Below are 14,008 nucleotides of genomic sequence, written 5' to 3'. Positions count from 1 at the left end.
CCACCCTTTCAGGCAGTGAGTTCCAGAACCCCACCACCCTCTTACTTGCTTGCTGTATCTGCCTGTTAAATTTGAAGGGGAACAATTTGCTGAGCTATGGGGCAAAGAGCAGCGGGGGGAGTGGGATTAATTGCATCGCTCTGTCACAGACCCAGCACGCACTCAATGGGCAGAACGGCCTCCTTCTGTGCATTATCATTCCAGGAATGTTCAGTGTTTTAAATGGAGAAAGATTGCAAAGTGCCGCAGTGTCGGTGGGGATGTTGCGCTTTATCAGGGAGGCTTTGAGGATGTCTGTAGTGCAGAATTTAAAGTAAGCAGTCAACACCAGCTCTGGGTTCGAAGACTCAAAGAGTTTTTAATTTGTTGCAAGAGTGTGTCATGGCTGCAATCAACCTGTTGCTGAGCTGTCCTGACTTGCTCTCCCTGAACAAAGAAAACACAGGGTTTTTATGCAGTTCCTCGGCCTATAATGGCCGGACATTCAATACATGAGATATACATTGATTTGAATAGTCAAAACCCTGGTCACTCAAAATAAAGGTACGAAACCATGTCTGTCCCCGGTAGAAATATGGAAACATAGAAAACATAGAAAATAGGTGCAGGAGTAGGCCATTCGGCCCTTCGAGCCTGCACCACCATTCAATGAGTTCATGGCTGAACATGCAACTTCAGTACCCCATTCCTGCTTTCCCACAAACCTCACTGTGTTCCACGAGTGCATCAGCACATTGGAATGTTACCTTATCCCTCTCGCCTTGACCCGACGGAGTGTTTCCACTGTGTCACTTTTGACCTCTTGGCCTGTTTAGCTGCCCCTCTGGGCTCCCTGTGGTTCAACAGTTGGGCCTCCTGTAATTGTCTTCAGGTTACACAGCTTGCAATAATTAATCATTCTGATATGTTACTGCCCTTTAAACACCCTTCGCAAGTTGACCACGACAAAAGCCAATGTCAGCTCCTTTTAATTCTCAGATCCATTCTTAAACCCCTTTAATTATAACAGAGCTCGATAGCCCCACTTTGGTGTCCCTTGTAACGTTTCCTCTGCCCACCTTGGGCTCGTTTGCCCGTGAAGGAGTTCCGAGTCGAGCGCTTGCTTTGGGGAGTCTCGTGTCTGGGGGCCATGCGGGACAATGTGGCCCTGCCCAGCGGAGCTGGTCGAGTGTGGTCAGTGCTTCGATGCTGGGGATGTTGGGCCTGGTCGAGGACGCTAACGTTGGTGCGTCTGTCCTCCCAGGGGATTTGCAGGATCTTGCGGAGACATCGTTGGTGGTATTTCTCCAGCGACTTGAGGTGTCTGCTGTACATGGTTCCCGTCTCTGAGCCATACAGGAGGGCGGCTATTACTACAGCCCTGTAGACCATGAGCTGGGTGGTGGATTTGAGGGCCTGGTCTTCAAACACTCTCTTCCTCAGGCGGCCGAAGGCTGCACTGGCGCACTGGAGGCGGTGTTGGATCTCGTCGCCAATTGATCGTGGACAGTGAGGAAGAGAGGGACAGACTTCAGGAAAACATAGAGAGGCCGGCGAAATGGGCAGGCTCGTGGCAGATGAAATTTAACTCAGGAAATTTGGCAGATGGAGCATAACGTGGGAAAATGTGAGGTGATCCACTTTGGCAGAAATAATAGAAAAGCAAATTATAATTCAAACGGAGAAAGATTGCAAAGTGCCGCAGTACAGCGGGACCTGGGGGTTACTTGTGCGTGAAACACAAAAGGTTAGTATGCAGGTACAGCAAGTGATCAGGCAGGGCCAATGGAATGTTAGCCTTTATTGCAAAGGGGATGGAGTATAAAAGCAGGGAAGTCCTGTGTAAGGGGTAGAGAGTTGTAGCAGGCAAAGAGCAGACAGATTAAGAGGGCTCATCAGTATTAGGATGGTCTGAGGAATCGGTGCAGTTCCTCTACCTTACGATGTGGATTATTGTCTATTGTGGGCAACAGTTGCTTATGTGGGTAACGAATTAAGCCTGATGGTTAATTCATCATTAACCTTAGTAACACAGAACAAAGACAGCAGAGTTCAGCAGTTACAATACATAACATTTTGGCTAGAAGTCTCTGGGGAAGAGATAGGAAAGCTAATATTTTGGGAACAGAGCGACTTAGAGACTAAGGCAAAGATCACAGCACTGAACAACATGATTCACAATTGCATGTAGCACTCAGAGCCAGTCTGATAAGAGACGACAAATAAGAACATAAGAAATAGGAGCAGGAGAAGGCCATACGGCCCCTCGAGCCGGCTCCGCCATTTAATACGATCATGGCTGATCCGATCATGGACTCAGCTCCACTTCCCTGCCCGCCCCCTTACCCCTTATCGGTTAAGAAACTGTCTATCTCTGTCTTAAATGTATTCAATGTCCCAGCTTCCACAGCTCTCTGAGGCAGAGAATTCCACAGATTTACAACCCTCTGAGAGAAGAAGTTCCTCCTCATCTCAGTTTTAAATGGGTGGCCCCTTATTCTAAGATCATGCCCCCTAGTTCTAGTCTCCCCCATCAGTGGAAACATCCTCTCTGCATCCACCTTGTCGAGCCCCCTCATAATCTTATATGTTTCGATAAGATCACCTCTCATTCTTCTGAATTCCAATGAGTAGAGGCCCAACCTCCTCAACCTTTCCTCATAAGTCAACCCCCTCATCCCCGGAATCAACCGAGTGAACCTTCTCTGAACTGCCTCCAAAGCAAGTGTATCCTTTCGCAAATATGGAAACCAAAACTGCACGCAGTACTCCAGGTGTGGCCTCACCAATACCCTGTATAACTGTAGCAAGACTTCCCTGCTTTTATACTCCATCCCCTTTGCAATAAAGGCCAAGATACCATTGGCCTTCCTGATCACTTGCTGCACTGCATACTAACCTTTTGTGTTTCATGCACAAGTAACCCCCAGGTCCCGCTGTACTGCAGCACTTTGCAATCTTTCTCCATTTAAATAGTAACTTGCTCTTTGATTTTTTTTCTGCCAAAGTGCATGACCTCACACTTTCCAACATTATACTACATCTGTCAAATTCTTGCCGACTCACTTAGCCCGTCCATGTCCCCTTGCAGATCCTGTGTGTCCTCCTCACACTTTGTCCCTCCTCCCATCTTTGTATCATTGGCAAACTTGGCTACGTTACACTCAGTCCCTTCCTCCCAGTCGTTAATACAGATTGTAAATAGTTGGGGTCCCGGCACTGATCCCTGCGGCAGCCCACTAGTTCCTGATTGCCAACCCGAGAATGAACCATTTATCCCGACTCTCTGTTTCCTGTCAGTCAGCCAATCCTCTAGCCATGCTAATATACCACCCCCAACCCCGTGAGCTTTTATTCTCTCCCTCTCCTCCACCGAAGATGCTGACTCTGGCTGGGTTCAGTTCTGCACTCACTGGTTCCCCTCCACTGTCAGTGCTGACTCTGGCTGGGTTCAGTTCCACAGACATTGACATTGCTCACTTTGTTTCTGGACCAAGATGGCAGGCACATGCACTGTGCTACTCACTTTGGCTTGATGGGAACGCACACATTTTTTCAGGGTTTCATGCACCTCGGGGGCCTGCTTCAGTCAAGAAAATCGTCCATTTTCATTATACATCAGGAGTTCACTGGGTGGTGCTTGATCACAGGAAACCTGTTTTTTAATTGACGGTGAATTTAAATTTCCATTTTAATTTTGAGGAGACCCCAGTGAGATTTGAACTCACGACCCCTGGTTTACAAGACCAGTGCTCTAACCCCTGAGCTATGGAGCCACCTGCCTTGGTTTGTGAGTCACTCCCCAGTTATAAACATAGAAACTTCCAGCGCAGAAGGAGGCCATTTCGGCCCATTGTGTCCACGCTGGCCGACAAAGAAGACAAGAATTAGGAACAGGAGTAGGCCATCTAGCCCCTCGAGCCTGCTCCGCCATTCAATAAGATCACGGCTGATCTGGCCGTGGACTCAGCTCCACTTACCCGCCCGCTCCCCGTAACCCTTAATTCCCTTATTGGTTAAAAATCTATCTATCTGTGACTTTGAATACATTCAATGAGCTAGCCTCAACTGCTTCCTTGGGCAGAGAATTCCACAGATTCACAACCCTCTGGGAGAAGAAATTCCTTCTCAACTCGGTTTTAAATTGGCTCCCCCGTATTTTGAGGCTGTGCCCCCTAGTTCTACTCTCCCCGACCAGTGGAAACAACCTCTCCGCCTCTATCTTGTCTATCCCTCTCATTATTTTAAATGTTTCTATAAGATCACCCCTCATCCTTCTGAACTCCAACGTGTAAAGACCCAGTCTACTCAATCTATCATCATAAGGTAACCCCCTCATCTCCGGAATCAGCCTAGTGAATCGTCTCTGTACCCCCTCCAAAGCTAGTATATCCTTCCTTAAGGTGACCAAAACTGCACGCAGTACTCCAGGTGCGGCCTCACCAATACCCTATACAGTTGCAGCAGGACCTCCCTGCTTTTGTACTCCATCCCTCTCGCAATGAAGGCCAACATTCAATTCTCCTTCCTGATTGCCTGCTGCACCTGCAAACTAACTTTTTGGGTTTCATGCACAAGGACCCCCAGGTCCCTCTGCACCTCAGCATGTTGTAATTTCTCCCCATTCAAATAATATTCCCTTTTACTGTTTTTTTTCCCAAGGTGGATGACCTCACACTTTCCGACATTGTATTCCATCTGCCAAACCTTAGCCCATTTGCTTAATCTACCCAAATCTCTTTGCAGCCTCTCTGTGTCCTCTACACAACCCGCTTTCCCACTAATCTTTGTGTCATCTGCAAATATTGTTACACTACACTCTGTCCCCTCTTCCAGGTCATCTATGTATATTGTAAACAGTTGTGGTCCCAGCACCGATCCCTGTGGCACACCACTAACCACCGATTTCCAACCAGAAAAGGACCCATTTATCCCGACTCTCTGCTTTCTGTTCGCCAGCCAATTCTCGATCCATGCTAATACATTTCCTCTGACTCCGCGTACCTTTATCTTCTGCAGTAACCTTTTGTGTGGCATCGAATGCCTTTTGAAAATCTAAATACACCACATCCATCGGTACACCTCTATCCACCATGTTCGTTATATCCTCAAAGAATTCCAGTAAATTAGTTAAACATGATTTCCCCTTCATGAATCCATGCTGCATCTGCTTGATTGCACTATTCCTATCTAGATGTCCCGCTATTTCTTCCTTAATGATAGTTCCAAGCATTTTCCCCACTACAGATGTTAAACTAACCGGCCTATAGTTACCTGCCTTTTGTCTGCCCCCTTTTTTAAACAGAGGCGTTACATTAGCTGCTCTCCAATCCACTGGTACCTCCCCAGAGTCCAGAGAATTTTGGTAGATTATAACGAATGTATCTGCTATAACTTCCGCCATCTCTTTTAATACCCTGGGATGCATTTCATCAGAGCCACATGGCCCTCGGTCAGTAGCCCTGAAGGTTACATATAAACCTATGAACAATGGCGGACAGGTATAGAGCACCCAGCCCAACCAGTCCACCTGACACAACTGTGACACCCCTTACACTGAAACATCCTACACTCCACCCCAACCGGAGCCCTGTGACCTCCTAGGACAGGCAAAAAACAGATAAAAACCCAGGCCAATTTAGGGAGAAAAAATCTGGGAAAATTCCTCTCCGACCCATCCAGGCGATCGACACTAGTCCAGCAGATCACACCCGGGCTGTATTCGATTCCCTGCAGTACTTACCATCGTATCTGCTCCGTCCAACAAAAGGTCATCCAGTCTAATCCCAATTACCAGCTCTGGGTCCGTAACCCTGCAGGTTACTGAAGGTGAAGTGCCCATCCAACCATCTCTTAAAAGTGCTGAGGATTTCTGCATCCACCACTCTTCCAGGCAGCGAGTTCCAGATCCCCACAACCTTCTGCGTAAAGAAGCCCCCACCCCCAAATCCCCTCTAAACCTTCCAGCAACCACCTTAAAACTATGCCCCCTCGTAATCGACCCCTCCACCAATGGAAATAGACCCGAACTATCCACTATGTCCAGGCCCCTCAATATTCTGTACACCTCAATGAGGTCTCCTCTGTTCCAAGTTAGTGCTGTGTGTTTGAAGAATGAGGAGGGGTCAGTGAAACGCTCAGATTGTGTCTCATCCCCCAGACTCCTGCCTCCGTCTCTTCAATATTCGCCTCTCAACATCGATATATCGGGTCTTTCACGTAGTAAAAGTATTGTGTACAGTTTTGGTCTGCTAACCTGAGGAAGGACATTCTTGCTATTGAGGGAGTGCAGCGAAGGTTCACCAGACTGATTCCCGGGATGGCGGGACTGACCTATCAAGAAAGACTGGATCAACTGGGCTTGTATTCACTGGAGTTCAGAAGAATGAGAGGGGACCTCATAGAAACATTTAAAATTCTGACGGGGTTAGACAGGTTAGATGCAGGAAGAATGTTCCCAATGTTGGGGAAGTCCAGAACCAGGGGTCACAGTCTAAGGATAAGGGGGAAGCCATTTAGGACCGAGATGAGGAGGAACTTCTTCACCCAGAGAGTGGTGAACCTGTGGAATTCTCTACCACAGAAAGTTGTTGAGGCCAATTCACTAAATATATTCAAAAAGGAGTTAGATGAGGTCCTTACTACTCGGGGGATCAAGGGGTATGGCGAGAAAGCAGGAATGGGGTACTGAAGTTGAATGTTCAGCCATGAACTCATTGAATGGCGGTGCAGGCTAGAAGGGCCGAATGGCCTACTCCTGCACCTATTTTCTATGTTTCTATCCCAAGGCAACTCAGTCACACTCTGCCTCAATCTCTCTCCTTCTCACTCAAAGGGGTTGGGTAGAGCAAGGGAAGGGAAGTGGGAGATGAAGGTGAGGGGATCGAGAGAGAGAGAGAGGAATGAGTGAGAGACGGGAAAAGCAAGATAGTGGCCGGTTGTTCCAGGGTCAGTCTCAGTGCTGTTTAATATCTATAATTAAACCCCTTGTGAATTGACAGTGAATTTAAATACTGAGCTAATTTGGGTTGTCAATTGACAGTGAATTTAAATACTGAGCTAATTTTGAGTAGGCCCCAGTGAGATTTGAACTCACAACTTCTGGTTAATTGAGATCAGTGCTCCAACCCCTGAGCTATGGAGTCACCTGCCCTGAGAAAGACAGGGGAAGGAGCAGGAAAGAGAGGGGAAGAGAAAAGAGAGTGTGGAAGGAGTGAGAGAGAGGGGGAAGGGGAAAGAGAGGAGGAAGGAGAGAGAGCGGAAGAAGTGGGGAGAGAATGAAAGTAGAGAAGGAAGAGGAGAGAGGGGGAGTGAAAGGGGATGGAGTGAGAGACGGGGAAAGCGAGATAGCGGGAAAGGGAGAGAGGGCTAAAAAGATGTAGAGAGGGAAGGAGAGAGTGAGAGGGGGAAGGGGAGAGAGAGAGAGAGAGAGAGAGATGGAGAGAGAGAGGAATGTGTCAGTAGTTGTTATTACATCCATAGTCCACTAGGTGGGGCTCTATTAGAGGAAGAGAGAGGGAAGGGGAGAGTGAGGGGAAGGAGTGAGAGAGAGGGAAGGGGAGAGTGAGGGGAAGGAGTGAGAGAGAGGGAAGGGGAGAGTGAGGGGAAGGAGTGAGAGAGAGGGAAGGGGAGAGTGAGGGGAAGGAGTGAGAGAGAGGGAAGGGGAGAGTGAGGGGAAGGAGTGAGAGAGAGGGAAGGGGAGAGTGAGGGGAAGGAGTGAGAGAGAGGGAAGGGGAGAGTGAGGGGAAGGAGTGAGAGAGAGGGAATGGGAGAGTGAGGGGAAGGAGTGAGAGAGAGGGAAGGGGAGAGTGAGGGGAAGGAGTGAGAGAGAGGGAAGGGGAGAGTGAGGGGAAGGAGTGAGAGAGAGGGAAGGGGAGAGTGAGGGGAAGGAGTGAGAGAGAGGGAAGGGGAGAGTGAGGGGAAGGAGTGAGAGAGAGGGAAGGGGAGAGTGAGGGGAAGGAGTGAGAGAGAGGGAAGGGGAGAGTGAGGGGAAGGAGTGAGAGAGAGAGAAGGGGAGAGTGAGGGGAAGGAGTGAGAGAGAGGGAAGGGGAGAGTGAGGGGAAGGAGTGAGAGAGAGGGAAGGGGAGAGTGAGGGGAAGGAGTGAGAGAGAGGGAAGGGGAGAGTGAGGGGAAGGAGTGAGAGAGAGGGAAGGGGAGAGTGAGGGGAAGGAATGAGAGAGAGGGAAGGGGAGAGTGAGGGGAACGAGTGAGAGAGAGGGAAGGGGAGAGTGAGGGGAAGGAGTGAGAGAGAGGGAAGGGGAGAGTGAGGGGAAGGAGTGAGAGAGAGGGAAGGAGTGAGAGAGAGGGAAGGGGAGAGTGAGGGGAAGGAGTGAGAGAGAGGGAATGGGAGAGTGAGTGGAAGGAGTGAGAGAGAGGGAAGGGGAGAGTGAGGGGAAGGAGTGAGAGAGAGGGAAGGGGAGAGTGAGGGGAAGGAGTGAGAGAGAGGGAAGGGGAGAGTGAGGGGAACGAGTGAGAGAGAGGGAAGGGGAGAGTGAGGGGAAGGAGTGAGAGAGAGGGAAGGGGAGAGTGAGGGGAAGGAGTGAGAGAGAGGGAAGGAGTGAGAGAGAGGGAAGGGGAGAGTGAGGGGAAGGAGTGAGAGAGAGGGAAGGGGAGAGTGAGGGGAAGGAGTGAGAGAGAGGGAAGGGGAGAGTGAGGGGAACGAGTGAGAGAGAGGGAAGGGGAGAGTGAGGGGAAGGAGTGAGAGAGAGGGAAGGAGTGAGAGAGAGACGGGGAAGAGGAGAGACAGAGGGAACACCAACAATAATGTATATTTATATAGCGCCTTTAACGTAGTGAAACGTCCCAAGGTGCTCCACAGGAGGATTATGGGATAGAAATTTGACACCGAGTGCTACAGGTGGCTCCATAGCTCAGGGGTTAGAGCACTGGTCTCGTAAACCAGGGGTTGTGGGTTCAAATCTCACTGGTCCTACTCAAAATTAGCTCAGTATTTAAATTCAACGTCAATTAACCAGGGGTTTAATTTTTAATAGTAAACAGCTCTGAGACCGACCCTGGAATGACAGACTCCCCTGTTCTAATTTCTCCCCTCTCTCTTCCTCAAATAGAGCCCCACCTAGTGGACTATTGATGTAATAACTACTGACATGCTCCCCTCTCCTTTCCCCCTGCCCCTTCTGGCTCCAGAGAGTGAGAGATTGAGCTATGGAGCCAGCTGCTCTGGGAAAGACAGGAGGGGAAGGAAAAAGGGAGAGGGGAGAGAGTGAGGAGGGAGAAGAGTAGAGTCAAAAAGGAATGGGAAAAGAGAGGAGAGGAGGAAGGGAGAGTGGGAGCAGAGAGCGATGGCCACATTCCAGGAATGAATCTAAAACAAATATTTGTGCTCAGACTGGATATGAAGAAGACGTGTAATACGTCCTTACTACACAGTATAAATGCACACGAGGCCCATACTTGAGAGTAGGTCACTCTGTGACCAGTTACCTTTATTACCAACACCTCAAGTGATGGAAGTGGGTGGAGCTTCCCCTTTTATACCTGAAAGTCCAGGTTAGGAGTGACTCGCACAAGTTCACCACCTAGTGGTCATTGTTCTCACGGTGTACAACTTAGATCAGATTATACTTGGGTTACAATGCTGGTTGAATACATGACATCACCTCCCCCCCAAAGTCTTATTGGGATCACAGGTTGAGTCTCTCTGGTGGTTTACGCTCCCTTGTAGAGCGCCTGAGTTGGGGCTCCGGTTGTTGGGCGCTGACCTGAGTGTCTGCTGTTTGCGGTGCCTCAGGCCTGTCCGGACTGCCCACAGTGACTGGGCTCTCCTCCACTTGGTTCCGGTGTTCGGTCACCTGTGGAGGAGTGAACCCTATATCGTGTTCTTCCTCTGCTTCTTCTATGGGGTTGCTGAACCTCCTTTTAGCTTGATCCACGTGTTTGCGGCAGATTTGTCCATTGGTAAGTTTAACGACCAAAACCCTCTTCCCCTCTTTGGCAATCACAGTGCCTGCGAGCCATTTGGGCCCTGCAGCGTAATTAAGGACAAAAACAGGGTCATTGACATCAATACATCGCGCCCTCGCATTCCTGTCATGGTAGTTATATTGTGACTGACGCCTGCTCTCAACAATTTCCTTCATAGTGGGGTGTATGAGGGATAACCGGGTTTTGAGCGTCCTTTTCATTAGCAGCTCTGCGGGTGAAATCCCTGTGAGCGAGTGTGGTCGGGATCTATTGGCCAACAGGAGGCGTGATAAGCGGCTTTGTAGGGAACCCCCTTGGATTCTGAGCATCCCCTGTTTGATTATCTGCACTGCTCGTTCCGCCTGGCCGTTTGAGGCCGGCTTGAACGGGTTCGACTGCATGCTGGGACATGTCCAATCGCCCTTGTCTGCCAAGAGAACTGTGTGCCGCGTTAACAATGTTGACTCCCTGGTCGTTTGCCGCATTTGAGCCAAGATTTTTGTCAAACATCATTCTGGTCTCTTCCTCCCCTGAGATAAATGTCTGGGCTATCAGAGCCGCCGCTTCCAAGGTCAAGTCTTTGGTCTCAGTCAGTTTCCTGAAAACCCCAGCGTGCCGGATGCCCTCAATAAAAAAGTCTCGCAGCATCTCCGCTCTGCGTGCATCTGGGAACTTACATAGGCTCACCAGTCGCCGGAGATCTGCCACGAAGTCTGGAACGCTTTGCCCTTCTCACCGCCGGTGCGTGTAAAACCAGTGTCTCGCCATGTTCATGCTGCTCACCGGTTCAAGGTGTTCCCCGATCAACTTACTGAGCTCTTCGAACGTCTTGTCCGCCGGCTTCTCTGGCGCTAGAAGGTCCTTCATCAGGGAGTACGTTCTGGATCCACAAACCGTCAGGAGATGAGCCCTGCGTTTGTCGGCCGAATCCTGTCCCAACCATTCCTTAGTGACAAAACTTTGCTGTAGTCTCTCAATAAAGTCGTCCCAATCATCACCAACACAGTACCCCTCGTCTGTGCTGCTAGTGGCCATGCTCGCGAGGTTTAAATCCCAGTTTATCGTCGCCAATGATATGTCCTTACTCTACAGTACAAATGCACACAAGGCCCCGACCTGAGAGAAGGTCACTCTGTGACCAGTTACCTTTATTACCAAGACCTCAAGTGATGAAGGTGGGTGGAGCTTCCCCTTTTATACCTGCAAGTCCAGGTTAGGAGTGTCTCCCACAAGTTCACCCCCTTGTGGTCAATGTTCTCAAGGTGCACACCTTAGAGCAGCTTGCATTGATAGTCGAACACATGACAATGTGGTTACAGACTGGTCATGGAAAGTGAAAGTGCTGTACTTAAACTGTGAAGCGAGTCGGTTCCTATTGATGGTGTCGGCCTGTCGCTGATTGACAGCGAATTTAGAAACAGAAGCCAAAATTGAGCAGGCCCCAGTGAGATTTGAACTCACGACCCCTGGTTTACAAGACCAGTGCTCTAACCCCTGAGCTATGGAGCCACCTATGACATGTGCTCCTGTTTGCAATTTACTATTGTTAACAAGGAGGCCATTCAGCCCATCGTGTCTGTGCTGATCGGAAGAACAGTTACCCAGCCTAATCCTCGGTCCGTAGCCCTAGGCGGGAAGGGTAGAGAGTGAGAGAGGAGGGAGGGGAGAGAGAGGGGAAGAAATGCAGAGGGAGAGATTGAAAAGGGTAAAGGGAAACTGAGAGCAACAGGGAAATGGAGAGAGAGAGGGAAAAGGAGAGAGAGAGAGTGGAAGGGGAGCGAGAGATAGGAAGGGGAGAGAGAAAGGGAGAGTCAGAAGGGAAAAGGGAGAGAGTGAGGGGGAAGGCGAGAGAGAAGGAGAGGGGGATGGTGAGAGATAGAGGGGGAAAGGGGGGAAGGGAGAGAGAAAAATGATAGAGAGAGGAGGAAGGGAAGAGAGAGCCTGTAGTTCCAGGGTTAATCTCAGAGCTTTTTAATATTTATTATTAAAGTTCCTGATAATAACTTTAAATATTGAGCTAATGTTGAGTAGGCCCCAGTGAGATTTGAACCCACAACCCCTGGTTTACTAGACCAGTGCTCTAACCCCTGAACTATGGAACCACCTGCCCTGGGCTGTGGGTCATACCCCAGTTAGTGCTGTGTGTTTGAAGAATGAGGAGGGGTCAGTGAAACGCTCAGATTGTGTCTCATCCCCCAGACTCCTGCCTCCGTCTCTTCAATATTCACTTCTCAACATCGATATATCGGGTCTTTCACATAGTAAAACATCGCAAGGCAACTCAGTCACACTCTGTCCCAATCTCTCAGTCTATCTGTCTCTCTATCTCTCTCTCTCTTTCTCTCCCAGTCTGTCTGTCTCTCCATCTCTCTGTCTCTCACATTCTCTGTTTGATTCATTGTCTCTCTCTCTCTCTCTGTGTCTCTCTCACCTGTAAGTGTACACCTTTTTTCTTGGAATAAGGCACAGGAAGAGACCACAAACAAACTGTTTTAAAGTAAAAACGTTTGGACTACCTGGGAGGGGGAAGGCAAGTGGTAACACATCACCCATTAAAAGCAACGGCTGATGTCAAAGACTGAACTTGGTTATACATACAGACAAAGATGTTGCTACTATGGAGCCACCTGCTCTGTGCTGGCTCTCTGTGTCTCTCGCTCTCTCTCTCTCTCTTTCTCTCTGTTGTTCACTTTCTCGCTGTCTCTTGAGGGGGAAGGGGAGAGAGAGGGAAAAGGAGAGAGAGAGAAGGGGATTGAGGGAGAGAGGAAGGCGAGAGATAGAGGGGGAAGGCGAGAGTGAATGATACGGTGAGAGAGTGGGGGAAAGGGAGAGGGAAGGGAAGAGAGGGGAAGGGGAGATAGACAGAGAGGGAAGTGGAGAGTGAGAAGGGAGAGGGGAAGGGGAGAGTGAGAGGGGGTTGTGAGAGGGGAAGGAGTGAGAGAGAGAGACGGGAAAAGGGAGCGAGGGGGAAGAGAGAGTGAAGGGGAAGGGAGGGAGATAAAATAGCCTAAGGCAACTCAGTCACACTCTAGCTCAATCTCTCTCTGTCCCTCTCTCTCTCTCTGTGTCACTCTCGCTCTGTATCTTTTTTACTTTCTCTCTGTCTCGTGAGTGGGAAAGGTAGAGAGAGAGAGGCGGAGGGGAGAGAGGGGAGAAAGGCAGAGGGAGAGAGTGAAAAGTGTAAAGGGAAAGTGAGAGCGAGTAGGGAAAGGGGAGAGAGAGAGAGGGGAAGGGGAGCAAGAGAGAGGGGAAGGGAAGAGAGAGAGAGAGGGGAAGGGGAGAGAGAGAGAGGGGAAGGGGAGCTAGAGATGGGAAGGGGAGTGAGAGATGGGAAGGGGAGTGAGAGATGGGAGGGGAGAGAGAGGGGAAGGGGAGCGAGAGATGGGAAAGGAGAGAGAGAGAGGAAGGGGAGCAAGAGACGGGAGGGGAGAAAGATGGAGGGGAAGGGGAGCTAGTGATGGGAAGGGAGAGAGAGATGGGAAGGGAGAGAGAGAGAGGGGAAGGCGAGTGAGAGATTGGAAGGGAAGAGAGAAAGGGAGAGTCAGAAGGGAAAAGGGAGAGAGTGAGGGGGAAGGAAAGGGAGAGGAAGGGGAGAGAGAGGAGGGAAGGGGAAGGGGAGAGAAAGGCAGAAGGAGAGTGAGTGGAGGGGAGAGAGAGGGCGGTACACAGGGGAGATAGAGGAGGAAAGAAATGGAGCGGGGGAAAGGGAGTGGACGGGTAGAGAGGGAAGGAAATAGAGAGGGGGAAGGGGAGAGAGAGGGAGTGCAGAGTCTCATCCCCCAGACTCCTGCCTCCGTCTCTTCAATATTCGCCTCTCAACATCGATATATCGGGTCTTTCACGTCGTAAAACATCCCGAGGCAACTCAGTCACACTCTGCCTCAATCTCTCTGTCTCTCTGTCTCTCGCTCTCTCTTTCTGTCTGTCTCTCCATCTCCCTGTCTCTCGCATTCTCTGTCTGTTTCATTGTCTCTCACGAGAAAAATGTAGTAACAGGTTGTGTCGATGGGGAGGGCAGAGAAAGATTTGGAGCCTGTTGTTCCAGGGTCAGTTTCGGAGCTGTTTAATATTTATAATTAAACCCCTTGTTAATTTAAATACTGAG

General features: G+C 49.8%; 3 non-coding genes across 3 annotated transcripts; all 3 read right to left on the bottom strand.

Annotated features, from left to right (window-relative positions):
• Positions 1-3,682: 3,682 nt before the first annotated feature.
• Positions 3,683-3,755, bottom strand: trnat-ugu (transfer RNA threonine (anticodon UGU)). Its single transcript has one exon. It is a non-coding gene; the product is annotated as a tRNA-Thr (tRNA).
• Positions 3,756-11,339: 7,584 nt separating this feature from the next.
• trnat-ugu (transfer RNA threonine (anticodon UGU)) lies at positions 11,340-11,412 on the bottom strand. Its single transcript has one exon. It is a non-coding gene; the product is annotated as a tRNA-Thr (tRNA).
• A 520-nt stretch (positions 11,413-11,932) lies between these two features.
• Positions 11,933-12,005, bottom strand: trnat-agu (transfer RNA threonine (anticodon AGU)). Its single transcript has one exon. It is a non-coding gene; the product is annotated as a tRNA-Thr (tRNA).
• Between the last annotated feature and the right edge of the window lie 2,003 nt (positions 12,006-14,008).

This window comes from Pristiophorus japonicus, unplaced genomic scaffold (genome assembly GCF_044704955.1).
Source record: "Pristiophorus japonicus isolate sPriJap1 unplaced genomic scaffold, sPriJap1.hap1 HAP1_SCAFFOLD_1237, whole genome shotgun sequence".
Lineage (NCBI taxonomy): Eukaryota > Metazoa > Chordata > Chondrichthyes > Pristiophoridae > Pristiophorus > Pristiophorus japonicus.
The sequence above is the reverse complement of the archived record's forward strand: the minus strand, read 5'-3'. Positions and strand labels throughout refer to the sequence as shown.